Consider the following 13,117-nt stretch of genomic DNA (forward strand, 5'->3'; position numbering starts at 1 on the left):
CCACATTTAAGGATGTAGGGAGCCCATTAGAAGGTCTCGTTAGACAGTGTGTGTGATTGACTGATTGTCCTGCCAGATAAATGGGAGAGAGGGAGGGAGGGAGGGATGGATAGATAATGACATGTTCCTGTTAAGAATCTTAGTGTATGTACAAATATGTTTGTGAATTACATTATTTTGCAAGATGTTAAAATTTAATAAAGATCGAAGTAGAAAAAAACAAACAAACACGTTTCAGTGCTAAAGCCAACAGAACAGACCCTATAGCTTAAGAACAGTGCAGAAACCCAGCTCTCCAATGCCCAAAGGAAATGGTATTCAAATTGTCTGAGAGCTATGAAACCGAGAGCAAGGGGGAGAAACATGTTTCGCAGCAAGAACAGCTCTTGTGTGCATGCCCAGGGAAGACTAGAGCTGCAAGCTTACCTCAGCGCCACTCTTCTGTACCTTTAAATATAAGCTTTTCAAAAACTGTTGTCACTTGAAAGGCTCATATTTGGTGTCAGGTCAAAAGCGCGCCGGGACAAAGGCGCGCCCAGACAATTGAGCGCAGTGCGCGCCGCCGCGCCGCTCTAAATTACTGTTTTTAGCGCTCCGACGGGGGGGGGCGTGACTTTACTTAATAGACATCGCGCCGCGTTGTGGGGGCGTTGTGGGGGGTTGTAAACCCCCACATTTTACTGAAAACTTAACTTTTTCCCTGTTTTTAGGGAAAAAGTTCAGTTTACAGTAAAATGTGGAGGGTTACAACCCCCCACACCCCCCACAACACCGGCGCGATGTCTATTAAGTAAACTGGGGGGGGGTTCCCCAACAAAAAACCCCCGTCGGAACCCCTAAAAACTGTAATTTAGAGTGGTGTGCGCTGCGCTCAATTGTCGGCGCGCGCTTTTGTCTTTCGCGCCATTGTCTATGAACCCTCATATTTATGTGAACCCCCTGAAAATTGCCTCTGCTGTAAAAGCAGTGGTGGAGGATTTTTCAGGTGGTCACTGAATCTTTACTATGGCTAGAGGAGATCTATGGGAGAAGATGGAGGCCCTTTTCCCAGGAGGGAGGGGGAGGTTATAAAAGAGACCGAGGGAGTGTGATCCTGGCTTTTTGTTTCTTTCCAGAAGACTCTCAGAGTAATTTGGCATGGAACTGACAAGACTGTAAATAGTAGAGACTAAAGGGAATTGGAGGTGATAGGGGAAAATTTTGTGATGGAACCAAAGTATCTGCCTTTCACGGAGTGAGTGTAAATAGCTTAAAGACTGTTCTTTAATCAACTATGAATAAAAGTTCCAGTTTGGTTCACTTATACCTTGGACCGAGCTGTCGTTTATCCAAGCGGATGGTGAAGAGTTTGGTGGGGTGAGTGAAATCCAGAAGTTGCCCATCCTCTGGCCTACCGGATATTTGTCTGGCCTAAGCCAAAGCTCAAGTGGGAGAGTCTATGAGCGACTAACCACCACCTGTTATTCAGCATTCTTTTTGTACATCCTGGTGTCAGTTGGACCCCCCCCCCCAAACCTGAGGAACTGGCCGGAGCCCAGTGCCATGTGGCGGGGGCAGGAGACCAGAGCTACATTTAAGCACAGAAGAATAGTGCCAATATGTGCTTGCACTTTGTTTTGCTTATATTCACACATTTGTTTCTCACTATCAGCATTTATTCTTTCGGCTTCTAAAAGACAACTAAACCGGCAGTTTAAAGTTAGAAATTCTGAAGACATCCTCTTGTCAAAACCTTAAACACCATTCCCGATCTAAAAGAAAATTTCTAGCATTAAGGGCAGCATTTGTTTCTGCACTGTTCTGTGACCATTGGAAGGGAATACCAAATGACCTCATTGACATCTGTTTGAGCACGTTGAAATACAATTTGTAGCCACCTTTGGCACGCAAGTTTCCAGCACTACAGCCCTTTGAACATTCTGCACACAGTGATGTGCAATGCATGCTAGTCCGATACCAATTGCCTCTAATGCTGGTGTCAGGTTTTCAGCCACCAGCCCCTCAGGATACAGGTGAACTTATGGGCATATGGTTTGTACACTTGCAACTTGATCTAGAACAAAAGGAGATGTCCCAGTGACAAGGATGGGAAGGGGTTTACATTTGTAGTAGATTTTTGAAAGCACACGCCTATTAGCTTTAAAATCGGGTGAGTGCTAAAGAAAAGGTGGAGCGGCAACTGTACATATAAATTCTTTATGCTAATCTTCGAAGTGGAAGCGCAAGCAAAGCTTCTCCTCAGAATTAACGGTTCATAGACATAATCGCGGAAGACAAAGGTGCGCGCCGACAACTGAGTGCAAGATGGAGGCGAACGCCGAAGAAAATTACTGTTTTTAGGGGCTCTGACGGGGGTTTTTGTTGGGGAGCCCCCCACTTTACTTAATACAGATTGCGGCGATGTTGTGGGGGGTTTGGGGGGTTGTAACCCCCCACATTTTACTGGAAACTTAACTTTTTCCCTAAAAACAGGGAAAAAGTAAAGTTTTCAGTAAAATGTGGGGGTTACAACCCCACAAACCCCCCACAACGCGACGCGATAGTAAAGTGGGGGGGTTCCCCCCATGTCCCCCCCGTCGGAGCCCCTAAAAACAGTAATTTTCTTCGGCACGCGCCTCCGCACTGCGCTCAATTGTCTGCGCGCGCCTTTGTCCCGGCGCGCTTTTGACCTGACACCGAATTAACAGAGGTCTACATAGGGAAAAGTACAGTGGTACCTCGGAATCCGAATGCTCCAGAACTCGAACGACTTGGAATCTGAACTTTTTTTTCTAGTAAATTTTGTCTTGGAATCCGAACTCTGCTTTGGAATCCGAATGCCCTGCACATGCGTGTGTTTGTGCCCCAGAATCTGAATGCTGCTTTGGAATATTTGTTAATATTTTAACTTAAAATCCAGTGTATTTCCTATTAGGTTAGAACTTTACGTAATAGACTAGGACAAAGTAAATGCTCTTTGGATCCATTTCCATTTTATATTTTTCAAGAAATTTCCAACCAAGCTGTTTCCTGGTTAACCACGATAAATTATTTCTTAGAAAATGGCTACTCTTCTGCATCCATGGGTCTTATAGTTCTTACTCCTCTACTGAAAGGTATCGATCTAGATTCTTCTGTTCTGATGAATTACTGCCCAGTCGCCAGCATTCCATTACTAACCAAGCTGATTGAGTCAATTGTTTCTAAACAACTATCAAGTTGTCTAGAAAAACTTTCTATTCTGTTGCCATTGCAACATGGTTTCCAATCTGATTTTAGTACGGAAATCTTATCATCACCATTGATCTCTAAGATTCAAAATTTATCGTCCCAGAATCGATATGCTATACTATTACCAATTCGATCTTTCAGCAGCTTTTGATGTAGTTAATCAAATTTTGATTCAACCGCTTTCAGACATGGGCATGGAGGGTAAAATACTCAACTGGTTTAAGGGATTTCTTTCACTTCGGTTTTATATGGTAAACTTTGGGGGCTCAGTATCTTCAGCATGGTCACCGGATTGCGGAGGTCTCTAGGGCTCCCCGCCATCACCTATTCTTTTTAATATTTACACGACGATGTTTAAATCTTATGCAATGAGCCCTACTGAATTGCTATTTACCTATGCCTATGATATTTTCATCCTACTTGAAGTTGATCCCAATCTGCAAATATCAGTCCTCTGGAGGATATACTCACTGCCCGGTGAAAAACACTAAAGAGGTCACACTCAGGAGCGTGTCTTCTGAGTGATTACACAAAATTATCCTTCATGGCAATATATACGCATAACATGGCTCTTATGCACCAAGCATAAAAGTTCAGGTGATGGCATAAACATACGTACTTAAGGACTGATGGGAAGGCAATCTGGGCGGAGCAAGAGCAACATTGTTAAGTACATGCATAGATTATAAAACCCCTTCATTTTACATGCCTACGTCACTAATCTGCTATTGAACAGGTGTAGTATCTGTGCCTACAATACAGGCACAACCTCTGTGGGATTGCCACGAGTATTTTATAAACAAATAGCTCACTTAACCTAGGCACCCTGTTATAAAACTACTTTCCAGGCTGAAAAAGTAGCTTCTCATCACACATACACCACCCCATTTTACAATAATACATGCATACACCACCAACAGATCACCCATGCAAAAGGTTCTGGCATCCAGAACTTCCAAGAGATTGGCTACTCCCACCAGAAGAGGAAAGCTTCACATATTACAGAGCTATTTGATTTGCTGACAGAGACAAGCTGGAAAAACAAAGACCAGAGTAATGGCAGCAAGCCTCACTGTGGAATGAGGCCTGTACTAGAAATTGCACACACCCTCTTAACTCTCATACAGACTGCCCATACCCTAAACTGCTAAAATACCTCCTTCGACAAAGTGAGAGTGCAAGTAGTTTTCTCTACCTCAGTTTTTAATAAATACAGTTTTCGGTGCACTAATGTGAGTTTTTGTGTGCTTGGTATTTACAAAACTGAAAGTTACATTTATTGATGACATTCATTTTTGTGGTGTTGTTTTATAATACGAATATTTTCCTAAGCAGTAGGCAATGAAAGGTGAGAGAAATAAAGGGATGCGATTGGTCAGAACTGTGTAAGTTATTAAACTGCAGGCTTTAAGTCCTTTGTTTCGCTGCTTTGGCTCACCCATTTAATCCGGCCTACAAAACAGCAGCACTATTGCATCATAATGCGAACATAAGAATTGCTGCTGCTGGGTCAAACCAGTGGTCCATCGTGCCCAGCAGTCCGCTCACGCGGCAGCCCTTAGGACAAAGCATGGAAGAGCCCGAGTGTGCTAGGATCTCAGAAGTTATGTAAGCTAGTTGGGGGTCCAGGTGTTATGAGCTGTAGAAAGCAATGAAAACCTCAGCAGTATTCTGCCAACTAAAGTTCAAACATGTCATGGAGGGGCTGCGTTACATTAAGTACATAAGCACCGCCATACTGGGATAGACTGAAGGTTAAAAAACAAAAATAAAAAAAAAGAGCAGTATCCCATTTCAACAGTGGCCAATGCAGGCAAGATCTCAGAAGAGTAAAACAAATTTTACATTGCTTACCCTAGAAATAAGCAGTGGATTTTCCCCCAAGTCCAATAAACCATTTACGGTGATTTTTCTTCCAGGAACTTTCCCAAACCTTTTTTAAAACTCTCCTACTCTAACCACTTTTACCGCTTTCTCTGAGCTTAGTTATACATTGCAGAAATATTTTCTCCAATTTGTTCTAAAGAAGCTACTTAGCAGCTTTATGGCCTCTTTTAAAAAGCCGTGCGGCAACAGCCCCAAAGCCCTTTAAATCTCTATGGGCTTCGGGGGCCGCTAGCGCGGCTTTGTAAAAGAGTCCGTTAGTGTATGTTCTCTAGTTCTTGTACGTTCGTGAAGAACAAACGAGTGATTGCCATCTCCCCATTCAGTCCCGCTCAGCATTTCATAGACTTCTTTCATATCTCCTCTAGCAGTCTCTTCTCCAAGTTGAAGAATCCTACTCTCTTTAGCATTCCCTCATGGGGAGTCATACCTAAGACTAGAAAAAAAGTAATCCTTTGATCTGGAAGGGTGAACTAACAGCTTAAGAAAAACTTTAGAGAGAACAAAACCTTGTTTTCCTCATTGGAGAAACAGAGAGAAAGAAAACGGGACCTGGAGTAGATGGAGGGTGAGGCGTGACGCTCAAGTCCTGTGGTGTTAGATCCCTTCCACTTTCCAAAATTACTGCAGTCTCTAGCAACGAAAGGGTGAGTCCTCTCTGGATGAGTCCTAGATTGAACAGCATACAATAGGCAGAGTCACATGACTACAGGCATAATACTGCTATTCTACATGGGGAATAGAGAAGGCATTGTCCGGTGGCGCATGCTGTACAGAGAACAGTGAACTCAGCTTTTATCTCTAAAAGAAATGATTGTTTTAGACAACCTTTCCAACCACAGCATTCAGCTCCTGCAGCATGGGATGGGGAAGAGCACACACATGCACACACACACCATTTACGGATCCAAGATTCACATAGCATCATATTCAAAGCACTGTACGACACTGGCTAGCTTTGGGCAAACAGTATCCAAAACAAACATGCAAACGAGAGAGTCATGCAAATAGCACAATTCTCACTTCAGTGTCCTACTAACAGGATCTATTGGGTATGGAGGAGTGTTAACCGAGTCAAGCTCCATTTTGGTTGAATACCTGGTATACAAAGCTAAATTTTAGTTCAGTTACAGTTAGGAGCTGCTCAGGCCATCTCTGCACTGCTTTCGTAGACTTCACTTAAGTCCTGTAATCCCCTGAACGCCATCCAGTTCTTTGTGCCATTCTTAGTATAGTAGACTAGTTCCTCCTCTCTGTAATGCCTTGTACTGTCTCAAGCATCTTGGGGACACTGAATTAGAAGCTAAGAACAGGCCTCGACGACGAGAGAAGAACATACAATGAAGGAGTCATGAGGTTACGATGTCAAGTAGTCAGCCAAGGGTGTATGGTTCAAAAAGTTCATAGACAAAACCGCGGAAGACAAAGGCGCGCGCCGACAACTGAGCACAAGACGGAGGCGCGCACCGAAGAAAATGACAGTTTTTAGGGGCTCCAACGGGGGTTTTTGTTGGGGAGCCCCCCCACTTTACTTAATACAGATCGCATCGGCGTTGTGGGTGGTTTGGGGGGTTGTAACCCCCCTCATTATACTGTAAACTTAACTTTTTCCATGTTTTTAGGGAAAAAGTGAAGTTTTCAGTAACCCCCCACAATGTGGCGCGATCTGTATAAAGTAAAGTGGGGGGGGTTCCCCCCACACACCCCCGTCGGAGCCCCTAAAAAGTTATTTTCTTCGGCGCACACCTCCACGCTGCGCTCAGTTGTCGGCGCGCGCCTTTGTCTTTCGCGGTTTTGACCTGACACCGTTCAAAACGAGTGATCTGCAGCTCTGCTCTGGACACTAGTCTCTATACTCCTTTTACTGACACCTTACAAGCGCTCGACCCAGAGCGTTCGTATATACTGTGCCAATTGGCTGTCTGCCTCCGTGCAGGGCCTTTATTCTCCTACACACAATGGAGGGTGGGTGTGTCTTCTGTTTGTCTCCTTCAGGATTCCCGGGGTGATCTGCCTCGAGATCTTCAGGACATGGACATTGATGACTCAGATAGTGAAGCCACAGTTGTTTGACGTTTCAAGTTTAATAAAGTTTTGATTTTGATCGCAAAATCTTAATTCAATGTGATTTAGAAGAACTAGTAAAATTGGGGTAACAAAATAAAACCACACATTGCTCAAACACCTATGTACCAGACAACACAAAAGGGAGAAATAAAAAAGGATTAAGTACAATTTGTAAATCAAATCAAACAGGGCGAGGTAGTGAAACAAAAGGATGGGGGAAAGATTACCCGCTCAATTTTCGCTTATAGATCTTGCTATTACTTTAATGAGTATCCTGGGGATATAAAAATATGCGTAACTCAGTTAAAAGCGTCCTTATAAAGCCAACTTTTCAGGAGATTTTTAAACTTACCAAGTAATTTTTCTTCCCTTATATTAGTTGGGAATGAATTCAAGATTTGGGGAACTGTGACGGAGAAGATCGTGTCTCTCCTAGAGTAGATGACTCTTAATGAGGGGACTAGGAGGAGTGATTTCTCTTCCGATCTTAAAGATCTTATAGGAATACTAGTGTTTAAGCCCGTTACATTAACGGGAGCTAGTAAAGCCTCCTTCTCTCACATGTTCCCTATTTTCAGTCCCAGCTCCAGCTCCAAACCTATTTCTACCCCCACAGCCCCCTTCTCCAATCTTTTCCCTTTCAGCCCCAGCCCCCTTTTCTCACCAGCAACATTTCCCTCCCCACTCCACTTCCTTGTGCAGTAGCAGCAGAAGCATACCCTCCCCCTTCCATTTTCCTGTGCAGCAGCAGCAGCAGCATTTCCCTCCCCAACCCACTTCCCTGTGCAACAGCACCTCTTCCATGCTCCCCCTGTCCCTCTTCTCTGCTCTCCCGGTCCAGCAGCACCTCTTCCCTGCTCCCCCAGTCCAGCAGCACCTCTTCCCTGCTCCCCCGGTCCAGCAGCACCTCTTCCAGGCTCCCCCGGTCCAGCAGCACCTCTTCCTTGCTCCCCGTCCAGCAGCACCTCTTCCCTGCGCCCCCTGTCCAGCAGCACCCCCTTCCCTGCTCCCCGGTCCCTCTTCCCTGTTCCCCCTGTCCAGCAGCACCAATTCCCTGCTCAGCAGCACCTCTTCCGTACTCCCCTGCCCCTCTTCCCTGCTCCCTCTGTCCAGCAGCATCTCTTCCCTGCTCCCCTGGTCCAGCAGCACCTCTTCCCCGCTCCCCCGGCCCAGCAGCACCTCTTCCCTGGTCCAGCAGCATCTCTTCCCTGCTCCCCCTCACAGCTTTCCAGACTTTGTCCCACCCCCACCCTCCAAAGCCAGCTTGCCTGCCTGCCTACCATCCCCCTGTGCAGTAGAACTCTCTTCCCCTCCCCCACCAGCAGCACCTCTTCCCTGCTCCCCCTATTCAGCAGCACCTCTTTCCTGCTTCCCCGGTCCAGCAGCACCTCTTCCCTGCTTCCCCCGGTCCAGCAGCACTTCTTCCCTGCACCCCCTGTCCAGCAGCACCTCTTCTCTGCTCCCCCTATCCAGCAGCACCCCCTTCCCTGCTCCCCCTGTCCCTCTTCCTGCTCCCCCGGTCCAGCAACACCTCTTCCCTGCTCCCCTGGTCCCTCTTCCCTGCTTCCCCAGTCCAGCAGCACCTCTTCCCTGCTCCCCCTCACTGCCTTCCATACTTTGTCCTTCCCACACCCTCCAAAGCCAACCTGCCTGCCACCATCCCCCTGTGCAGTAGAACCCTCTCCTCCCCCACCGCCACTATCACCGCCGTGCAGCCGACCCCACTGACCCTGCCACTGCAAGACGACCGTAAAACCTCCTGGCTCCAGCAGCGCCCGCATGAGAGCACGGGAAGGCCGCGAAGCAGTGTCTTTAGTGTGATGCGGCCGCTGCATCTCGCAGTGGGAGGGTCAATGGGGGTTTGTGTGCGCAGGGAAAGGGTGCACGGGGGGGAGGGGGTGACGACGGCGGCGAACTTACAGTGAGGGAGGGAGTCGAAGCACACATGCACACTCTTGCCTGCTGGGGACCTACAGATCATGGAAAATGGAAAACGGAACCACGCAGGTAAGAGTGCGCATGTGCACTTAGGATTTTATTATATTAGATAAGGGATTAAGTATCTTTCTAAAAATGCAGGAGCTTTGTTCATTAAAATTTTATGAGAGAGTAATGCTATTTTGTATGTGATTCTATGGTTAATAGGTAACCAGTGTTTTTCCTTCAGAAGGGGAGTCACGTGATCAAATTTTTTCCTTTTAGTGATTATTTTTATTGCCGTATTTTGTATAATTTGTAGTCTGCGTATTTCTTTAAGAGTTATTCTCTTATACAAAGTATTACAATAGTCAATTTTTGATATGACTTAGGAGTGCATTAAGATGTTTAGAGATGCTTCATCCAGGAATGTGATCTAATCAGCCTTAGCCTATAGAGACAATTCCTAACCAGTAAACTTATTTGATCACAATAGCTCAATTTCTGGTCTATAAAGACCCCGAGAATCTTTACCTTGGTGACTTCTTTAATCATACTGTTATTTATATTTATACTAGCTCCTAATTTTTGACCCTCCCTGCATGGGAATAGCATAACCTCCGTTTTAGATGTGTTAAGGGCCAACTTGTTATCGTGTAACCATTTGGATATTTTTGACAATTTCATGTTGACTTCTGAAATTTCTTCAGCTGATCTTGGGATACAAAGGATACAAAAGTTGGACATCAGCGTAAGCAAATGGTGTAAACCCAACTGATTGACTAAGGGTTAACAGAGCAGCCAAAAATATGTTGAACAATAGGGGAGATAAGATTGATCCTTGTGGGATCCCGAAGCTAGTTGCAATAATATTTGAGGATAAATTATTAAATATCACTTTTGAAGAATGTTCTGAAAAATAAGACTGAAACATTGAAGGACAACATCGGTTATTCCCAATGATCCGAGTCTATTTAAGAGAAGATGGTGGTCTATAGTGTCAAAGGCTGAAGATAAGTCTAGGGAAATAAGAAGAATCGATTGGTGATGATCCGAAAAATAGAGAACGGATGATGTCAGGCACCCTTTCTCTGGCTACAGGTCTCAGAGTGGCAGCGCATGTCAGGGACATTCAGGTTTTCTGGCTTTTATCTAATAAGTCTATTCAGTACACTTTTCCTGGTGACCGCTGCATGCTGGGATAGTCATAGACTGTCCTTATCGAGTAGACTGAGTAGGCTCGAGGACCTACCAGCCTCTATAGAAGCAGTAGCTGCCTCGGTTCATTGTACTCCAACTTCCCGTATCTTTTGCACTGAATCACTGGGCTGCGAGGTGTTCTCTCACCCTACTCGTTCATCACAGACTTTGTTACCTCCTGTCTTTTGACAGTTCACTAGGCATCATGGTGACTATATAGAGGGCTTTGAGCTTTCTTCTCTTCCCTCTCATTGATACAGGGCAGTGTCTTCGTTGATTCTGATTAACAGTATGGTCAGGGGTGTTAGTCAGGCTGTTTTTGCCTCTTGGGCTTTTACTTTAGCTTACCTGTGTAACCGCTTCCACTTCTATCCTTTGGTTATGGTGGTTTGGTTCGGACCAGATTCCTTATTCCTGAGCTCTTTTTTTTCCGCCCAAATATTCCTTTTTTCTCTGATTTACATTTTCTATATCGCATTGGATGTAGGTTCATGTGTTCTACGCAAATTTTGTTCAACTTGGGAGCTTGATCTTCTTAACCCAACCTAGGTAAGGCCAGGAGAATCTTCTCTGTGTATTTCCTGGTGGCTATGGGGTGAGAGGATGCTCAGGTGGCCTGGCGTCTTGCTTGGGGGTATAACTGAATTTCTGTCTCTATCCAGTAAGAGGCCACCACCACTTCGATCATTTGGACTTCGTCAGGGGGACTGTTACGAGAGGAAGGGGCCTGGCCTGAATTAGACCTGCCAGCCTCAGAAGTTGAAACGAGAGATATTTCTTTCTGTAGCAGTTCGGCTGCATTTATTCGTTCCACACTTTTCTGGTGGTCTCATCTTTCTCTCATCCTTTTCTGGATATCTTGCTTGGGAGTCTGGGGGAGACTCAGTTCTACTTTCTCTCCACATTTTCTCTAGGACTTGAGGCTGTTCCCGTTGGTTCCAGCATACCGGTTTCTTTTCAGCGAATTTATATAGCTCATACTTTGTCGTTTTCATAGCATAGGAAGAGTAGATGGTCTGCATTCTACTCTCTCCCTTCGGATATGGTCTGGCTAGTCCATACGTATCTCCACGGAGCTGAATTTGTTTCTTTTCAGGGGGTTCAAGTGTTCACTTTTCAGTTCAAGTGGTTTCTCTAAGTCCCACCAGCTGTCTTAGTCGTTGCTGGAGTCTAGCTCGGCAATCTTCAGTGGGACTAAGCTGTAGGGGGTAGAAACAAGATTCGCTCATTTTCTCTAGTGGGTGTAGATTTCTTCTTGAAGTTGTTCAGCAGTTTCACCTCTTTTCAGAGTGTTTTTTGTTTAGTAGTTTGATATGACTCTTCTTTAGGTTGCGATCCTTCACTTTTTTTTTTTGTTTTGTTATGGGCTCCAGGCCCTAGATCCTTGCAAGGGGAAGAGGGTCTGTTATACTGTTGTGGTTTTTTTCTGTATGTCATGGCTTTGCCATGGACTTGGGGCATTGCAAAATATAGCGGATTCAATCGACAGGAGTTTTTGTGCATCATTAGAGGTACGACACTCATTCTGTTCATGGAAGGACCCTGTAGCTGTGGTTTCCACAGCATAAGGCACTCAGGCACTGGTTTGTGCCTGCTCACATGTGTTCTGAGAGTTAGCCTCTTTCTAATTGTAGGGTACATTCACTCTGTGATTTAGTATCTACTTGGATGAATGCTGCGTGGCATGAATTGAACATGGAAGTTTTCACAGTTATCTTGGTTGGCCTCTAGGTGTCCATAGTGGTAGTCTGGGTGTGGGGCTACTTATGACGTGGCCGTCAGTATGTTGGGATTTGGGACATGGTGTTTACTTTCCTCCCTACGTTAGGACTGCTTTGCTACATCCCACTAGTCTCTGGATTCATCTGCTGTTAATGACAAGGAAGGAAAAATTATGTCTTTACCAGATAATTTTCTTTGCTTTAGTCACATTAGATGAATCCAGAGCCCACCCTGTTTCAGCTTTTGTCGCTCTTGAGTGAATGTCAGGCATACTTTTCTCCAGTGGTTGCTCTTTCAGTTTTTGAATTTTGTTTTTTTTCAGGTATCATATGTGTGGGAAAGGAGTTTACAGAGTTTATTTTGGAAGGCGCACGACAAAGGCGCCTGCGCCTTAGTGAGCGCCTTCGTGGAGCACCTGAGAGGAGCACGTGCGGACCTAGGAACCGGGAACACCTACGCCCCAAAGACCACTCCACAGGACCTCCTGCCGACTTCCAACATAAGGTAAGGAGCGTAAGATCCCCGCTCCTCCCACTCCTCCCAGCACGAAAAAACCAGCCACTCCCGATCCAGCTGGGACTCAAAGGGAGAACCATTCCTTCTACCTAACACTCCGAACCAGTCATCAAAAATGAAGTTCTCCTTGCATACACACACTCTAGCCACCCTTTTGATAATCCTCCTCATTTCTAGTTGGAAAGCAGCAGCAAACAACTTACCCACCACAACCACATCCTCCAGTACAACCAACTTCCAACTCCCCAACAGAAGAATAATCACAACAAGAAACTCGAACCACCACACCAGCACTCAACACTCCATCACTGTTACCTGGAGAAGAAGATCAACACTTCCGAAAACAAAATCTCATCCATCTCCCACAACACTCATATACCCGGAAACAACACACATTCCCCAGACTGACACGACCTCCCTTACATGTGCCTATGTTAACATCAGAGCACTAGGACCCAAAACAGAAAACATAAAAAATTGGATAAAAACAGAAAAACTTGACTGCCTATTCCTCACTGAAACCTGGTTAACCTCAGACACAGACCCAAGAATAAAAGAAGTATGCCCGCCGGGATACAAAATAACAGTAACCTGCAGAGAA

The 13,117-nt window shown here is 45.3% G+C and overlaps 1 protein-coding gene across 4 annotated transcripts in view; it reads right to left on the reverse strand.

Annotated features, from left to right (window-relative positions):
• Nucleotides 1-13,117, reverse strand: part of PLEKHG3 (pleckstrin homology and RhoGEF domain containing G3) — a 188,920-nt gene that overhangs the window by 156,506 nt on the left and 19,297 nt on the right. The window contains exon 2 of one of the 4 annotated variants that reach the window (XM_033952110.1): nucleotides 5,647-5,763. The exons of the other annotated variants lie outside the window; for them this stretch is intronic. The gene's annotated coding sequence lies outside the window, so the exon portion shown is untranslated. The remainder of the gene's footprint in view (nucleotides 1-5,646; nucleotides 5,764-13,117) is intronic. 4 annotated transcript variants of the gene reach the window in all.

The sequence above is a fragment of the Geotrypetes seraphini genome, chromosome 7 (genome assembly GCF_902459505.1).
Source record: "Geotrypetes seraphini chromosome 7, aGeoSer1.1, whole genome shotgun sequence".
NCBI classification, from domain to species: Eukaryota; Metazoa; Chordata; class Amphibia; order Gymnophiona; family Dermophiidae; genus Geotrypetes; species Geotrypetes seraphini.